The following is a 6,149-nucleotide window of genomic DNA, read 5'->3' as shown; positions in this document are numbered from 1 at the left end:
CTGTTTCCTCAGTATTCACACCACTAGGGCAGAGCTACCCGAATTTCTTTCATTTTCTTTTTACAATAAAGTTGTGTTCTCTCTCTCATTTTCTTTTTAGAAGTGTGTGCTTGAGGAACCAAAGGCACATTGTAGAAAGCCCTCGTACAGAGACATATATTACACCGTTTGTGTGATCCAACATAAGTCTCAGGTAAAGTACTCTGATTATTTCATTTGTCTTTGCACATTTAGCGTTTCCAGTTCGCTGTAGTTGTTTTGCATTTAAGAGATGTTTAGCATTTTATTTTACATTCTAAGGGATCCTTTTTGTACCTCTACCTACTTCGTGAATTCAGCTATTTAAATATCTCCATTAAAGACTGTAGAGCTTCTCTAGAAAACATGTTCAATAAAAAATCAACAGTTTATGATATTGAAACGAGCAGGTTACTTGGTTCTAATGATGGGATTTAAATTGAAAGAGTTAATCGCACATCATGCTTGATAGTGTGTACACTTAGTCGCCCTTTGCAAGACTGAACTCGCTAAATGCATGCAGTACCATAGCCACAGAAGAAGGAACAAAAACGATGGCAAGTTCCAGTGGCGCCAACAGGGGGTGGGGTTGTTTCAGAAAATTTTAAACACCCCCCCAAAAAAAATTTTCTTTTTATATTGTGCATGTGTATATATATATATATATATATATATATATATATATATATATATATATATATATATATATATATATATATATATATATATATATATATATATATATACAGGACCGTGTTTCAAGAAATGTGTCCAACCTTCTCAAAAAATCAGGAAAATGCGATATTTGATTGCTGCCTTCAGAATTGGCTTTTCTGTAATAGCAGGGATTTTAAGATGGTTAAAGGAATTATTTGGAACTGTAATTAAAAAAGTTTAATTAACTTTTTAATTGGTGGAGTTAGGTGGTTGTGTCAAATGGGAGAATTGAAGTTCTTCATCCTAGAAACCCAACCCAACTTTAAGATTTCGAAAAAGTGGCACCTAGTAATAATTACGAAGTAATGAAATTCGACCAAATTCAATGGCGAAACCTAAACAGAAACATGGACGAACGCAACTGCCATATTCTTCTGAGACGTCCAAAATGAGTGAATGACTTTTTCTGTAGCGCTAGGAATCTTAAGATGGTTAGAGACATCACTTGAGACACTAATTAAGAAAGTTAAATTAATTAACCTTTTAATTAGTGGAGTTAGGTGACTGTCAAATTGGTGAATTGGAGTTCTTCGTGCCAGAAAGCCATCCCAGCAATGAGATTGCGAAAAAGCGGCCTCTAGTAATAATTACAAAGTAATGAAATTCAACGGAATTCGATGGCTTTAGTTGTTGAAAGCCGTTGCATTTCGTTGAATTTTATTACGCGACAACAATTACTAGAGGACACTTTTTCGAAATCTCAAAGCTCGCATGGGTTCCTCGCATGAAGAACTTCAATTCTCCCATTTGACACAATAATCTAACTCCGTTAATTAAAAAGTTAATGTAACTTTCTTAATTACTGTCCTAAATGATGTCGTTAACTACTTTAAGATTCATGCCGCTACAGAAAAAGCAATTCTGAAAGCCCCGAGCAAATATCGCAATTTCCTGATTTTTTGAGAAGGTTGGACACATTTCTTGAAACACCCTGTATACATGCAAACGCATGCACAGGCACACACAAATGTGGGTACATGGCTCCCCTCCCTTGCCCCGAGAAATATTTATTTTCATTATTCGCATGCCCTAAAGACTGAGGAAGGGGTTACAGTGCAACGGATGTGTAGCCAACAGCAACATCGTTGAAGCAGATAATGAATTAACACTCTGGTACAAAAAGATATCACAGGGTTGCAGAAATGCGGATTAAAACACAAATATGAAGAAGCGATATTAAGTGAACTATTTAACATTTGTACAAATGTGTGATTTATTATGGACACAACATTGCGTGGTAGACTATTACAGTGAAGGGTGGCACTAAACACTGGAGAGTTATTTAAGAGATTAGCACGCGCATACTACACTACAGCTTTGAAGGGGTGGTCCAGGCGATGGAAAATACGATAGGCAGGCTGAATGTAAGAGGTAGGGAACGACACTTGATTGTGATAAAGCTTGATAACAGTGCCAGCAGTATTCTTTTCTCTTGTGATTAAAGTTTTAGTGATGCTTTGATATGATGCTTTGATATGCTCGAATGATGTAATTGTTATCAATCAGACAGCCTTATTCTGGATAGATTCTCGTTTATTAATTGTCTAAAAATTTCGCGAGGGGGTGGGGGGGCCCTCCCAAAATAGCCAGGGGGGTCCTAGCCCCCCCCCCCTGGCTACGGGCCTACATCCTATGGACATGGAGCAATAACCTTGTAATCCGGACTATGCGCGGGTATATGGCAATAAAACATTCATAATGGTACTAAGTGCAAAGACTGGACAGATGATAAGCGAGATACACAGAGCATCTCACTTGCCCTGTTTGCGCTCAGTACCATTATGAATGGCTTATCCAACTAACAACCTTGTTGGGCAATAAATATAGGCGGCAGCAGAAAGAGGGGGGGGGGGGATTCATTCACAAAAGTACAAGTTGGCAAAGGGTCAAGCAGGAGTGCGAGGAACATTTATGGCTAACCTTGGTTTTGTACGCCTGTGGACGGCAGCGAATGCCAAAGAGGAAACCAAAATAAGTTGAAAAGAGTCCATAGCATATGACATCAGTGAGCTAGGGGAAGTATGCGAGATAATTATACTTTAGTTGGATATCGAGAAGTCCGGAGAGGCCCCGCCCAGGACCGAAGTGCTGCAGCCGGTCGCCTCCGTGATTGAGAAATAGTCGTGCGCAAGCACTTGGAAATATTCTCCGAAGGGTAGCCGGCTGTCTGGCTCATGACGTCAGTCTGGAGTGCGTGCCCATTGGTGCAGGCTTGCGAGGGCATGCCGCGGACTTCTAAAGTTGTATCCGACTTTTTGAAAGATACGGGTGTGTACACGTACCCAAAAGGCGACACACTGCTGGATACATGTGAAACTCATGATTGAGTCATTTGTAACAGAAGTGTGAAGGGCACATAGCATGGGAGGTAGGAAGTCTGCAGTCGCTGACAGATTACCGACTGATGTATGGTAGGCTAGTGGTAATGAACATAGATGAGTACGGCTCCAGAAGTGTAGTTAGTGATCACAAACATGTTGGGCTGAGTTTAAGAGAAACGAAAAAAGGAAGGAGGCAAGATGAGCAACCACTTGGGAATTTTTACTCATACAAGCAAATGGAAATAGCAACCAAACAAGTGGAGAAAGTAATTTCCGAGGACACTAAAACATAGTGAACTTGCGCGAACCTAACAAAACTCGAGCTATGGTACGAGTCGGGCCAACAGGAAAAAGAAGGCACAAACCCAAGAGCTGGCAGGGTGTCTACCGAGTTGACATTTCTAAATTCCCTGAGTTTTCCCGGTTTTTCCTGAGTTTTTTGCTAAAATTCCCTGACTAAAACAGAACTTTGTTTTATATCAGGGTGGGTACACACCATGTCGCTCGATGATGCCTGTCTCTAGTATGCACGTCAAAAAATAAAAATGACTTAATCCCATTTGAATAGTACAGAGAAAAGTTAAACTAAGGTTGCACGACGGCCTTGTTGGTTATCTAACTGTTATGAAACAGAAAACTCAATATAGCGAAGCTGGTAAAAGCGGATGGGCTCTCCCATAACCGCCAACAAGTGTCGTGTCGTCTTTTTTCTCGCCGATCGGGATGGCTTGCAAGATACCAGCCTTGTCGACGACATGCGCTTCCTGAACGATCGCTCGCAAGATTAATTCAAGCTCGTTACATCAGCTGCTACGCTTCTACAACTAATCATGTTTGTTACTTGACACGCGGCGATAACAAAAAAAAAAAAGAACACCATGTCCGGCGCTAACGCACAGCACGCGCGACAAAGAATCTTTTCTTCGCCCTCGTTCTTTCGCGCGTTTTATTCGTTCAAGAAAGAATACAGAAACTACACAGTGTAGTCACAGAACACCCTGTCAACATTGCGCGATACGATGTGCCGTGTGGCTATTGTAGTACACTCTAGCTATAGTGCCTAGAATGTGCTTCTATACGCACGTGGCCGTGGCTCATGGTTCCCGCATGTGACGCATTAGCCGATTCTCTCCCACTCCACCGCTCCTAAGGCGAGGGGAGCATCGAGGTGCGCCCCTTCCCCGCAGCCGCAGCGGCCGTTCGATTTGAAAAATGCGTTCGCAAAATCTCGAGCCAGCGTTACCGCGAATTTCGTTGCCTTTCAATAAAGTTACTGGGGATTTTCCCTGATGGGAGCACAGTTTCCCTGAGTATTTCCAGACTATCCGAAATCCCTAGAGAAGCCCCGGTTTTCCCGGTCGGTAGACACCCTGGCTTGTGCGTTGAGAAGGATAAGAAGGAAATATAGTAGAACGCCGGGAAGCATCCAGGGAACACAGGTATTCTAAACAAAGAGGGGTGACCGTAAGCTGATGTCGAGAGAAAATGGGATAAACTAGAAGGCGTCCCATTTGATCACTGCGTAGATCAGAAGCAAGGGGGCCTTAATTGTTGGCAGAAGTAAACGAGGAGGATAGGAAGGGAGCATCAGAGTTTCCGAAACATCTCAACTACATGAGTCCCATAAAGTTGCGAACACACTAGCGAAAAAACGCGCGCCGGCGGCGGCAAAACGCGAGCCTCCAAAGCTGCCGCGCGGCAGCATTTATTTCCGTGCCACGAGAGGTATCGCCGTGCGTCGACTTTTGAGGAGACCAATCAGAGCGGCTCCCTCGCCCCTTTTGTGACGTGGCCGGGCGCTGGTTGATGGGAAAGGTTTTTAGAACTCGTGCGTGCGTGCCGAAGTCTCTTCAGGCGCTGCGCCGTGCTCCCGACCGGGCTGCAGAAATTAGGCGCATTTTCCTCTTCAAACCACTACCACCACCACCAGTCTCTTCGGCAAGCTTCATCTCTCCAGGCTGTTGTTAATTGTTGGCATGACGACCTAAAAATGCGCCTCGGAGCGAGTGACGTGAGCAGCAGCGCCGTTCATTTCGCGACTTTCCGCCGAACCTCGCCCATCTTGGCGTATATAGCTAGAGTAGCGCAGCGCAGCCCGTCTGCTTAAAATTTGTAAAGTAGCGACATACGTTGGAGAAAGCGCGCCTCCTCTCTTTTTCTTCCTCCTCCGCCCTCTTCGAGGCTGACGCCGCGTCGGTATTGGTCAACTGCCGTCACGTGGGACCGCGCGCAGCGTTCGTTTTATAGTGTACTATATAGTTCATTTTTTACAGTCGCTCTCGACTGCTTTTCTTTGCTCTAGAAGCGTGGACTCGCTGGTTTACAGTGCGTGTGTTTTATCGGAGTCATTCAATGCTTCTTATGGTCACGAAACTGCCGCGTCAGTTTCATATGGAGCCAGCGGCCGCCGCCAGAGGCGCACCATAGCTTGAGACGCTTGAGAGGCGATGCGAACGCTGCTATCGCTGGGGCTGTGTGTGTGAGCTTTCTAAACTTCCGCGACGGTCGCTTTGCTTTCACGCTTTTACTTTTAGCACTCAGCATGCATAAATACATTCCTGAACGCGTTTTCTGTTTTAAAATGAGCACCCGGGAGGGAAAAAAGCCAGCGTCGGATGCGTTATTCGAAGGTCGCAGGTGCGGTCCCTGCCGGCGGCAAAATATCTTTTCGTCCAATTTACTTTCTTGACATTTATATCCCAGTTATTACAAATAACATGCGCTGTACTTTCGTTGGTATTGCTGTCTGTTAGTTCTCATTAATATTGTGTGCAACAAAGAAAAACGAGCCCTTAAACGTAATCTTCTTTCCTTCAGCTCAAGACATGCAGCTCGCGGTGGTATGAGCCGAAAAAATACGAACATTCGGGGATTAACAAAACAATACGAGGATACAATTACGAACGCCATAACGGAGGACTTCTGAATGATTTTTTTGCCACCTAGGGTCCTTTTATAGATGTACCTAATTCTCAGCGCACTGGTGTTGTTGCATGTCGACCCCATCAAAATGTGGCCGCTGCGGCCTCGCAAGCTCCTTTTTTTCGTCTCAACACTACGACACTACGGTAGGTACAGCTTTTTAACATTTCC

Source organism: Rhipicephalus sanguineus, chromosome 9, assembly GCF_013339695.2.
Source record: "Rhipicephalus sanguineus isolate Rsan-2018 chromosome 9, BIME_Rsan_1.4, whole genome shotgun sequence".
In the NCBI taxonomy this organism is placed as follows: Eukaryota; Metazoa; Arthropoda; class Arachnida; order Ixodida; family Ixodidae; genus Rhipicephalus; species Rhipicephalus sanguineus.
Note: the sequence above shows the minus strand (reverse complement) of the source record.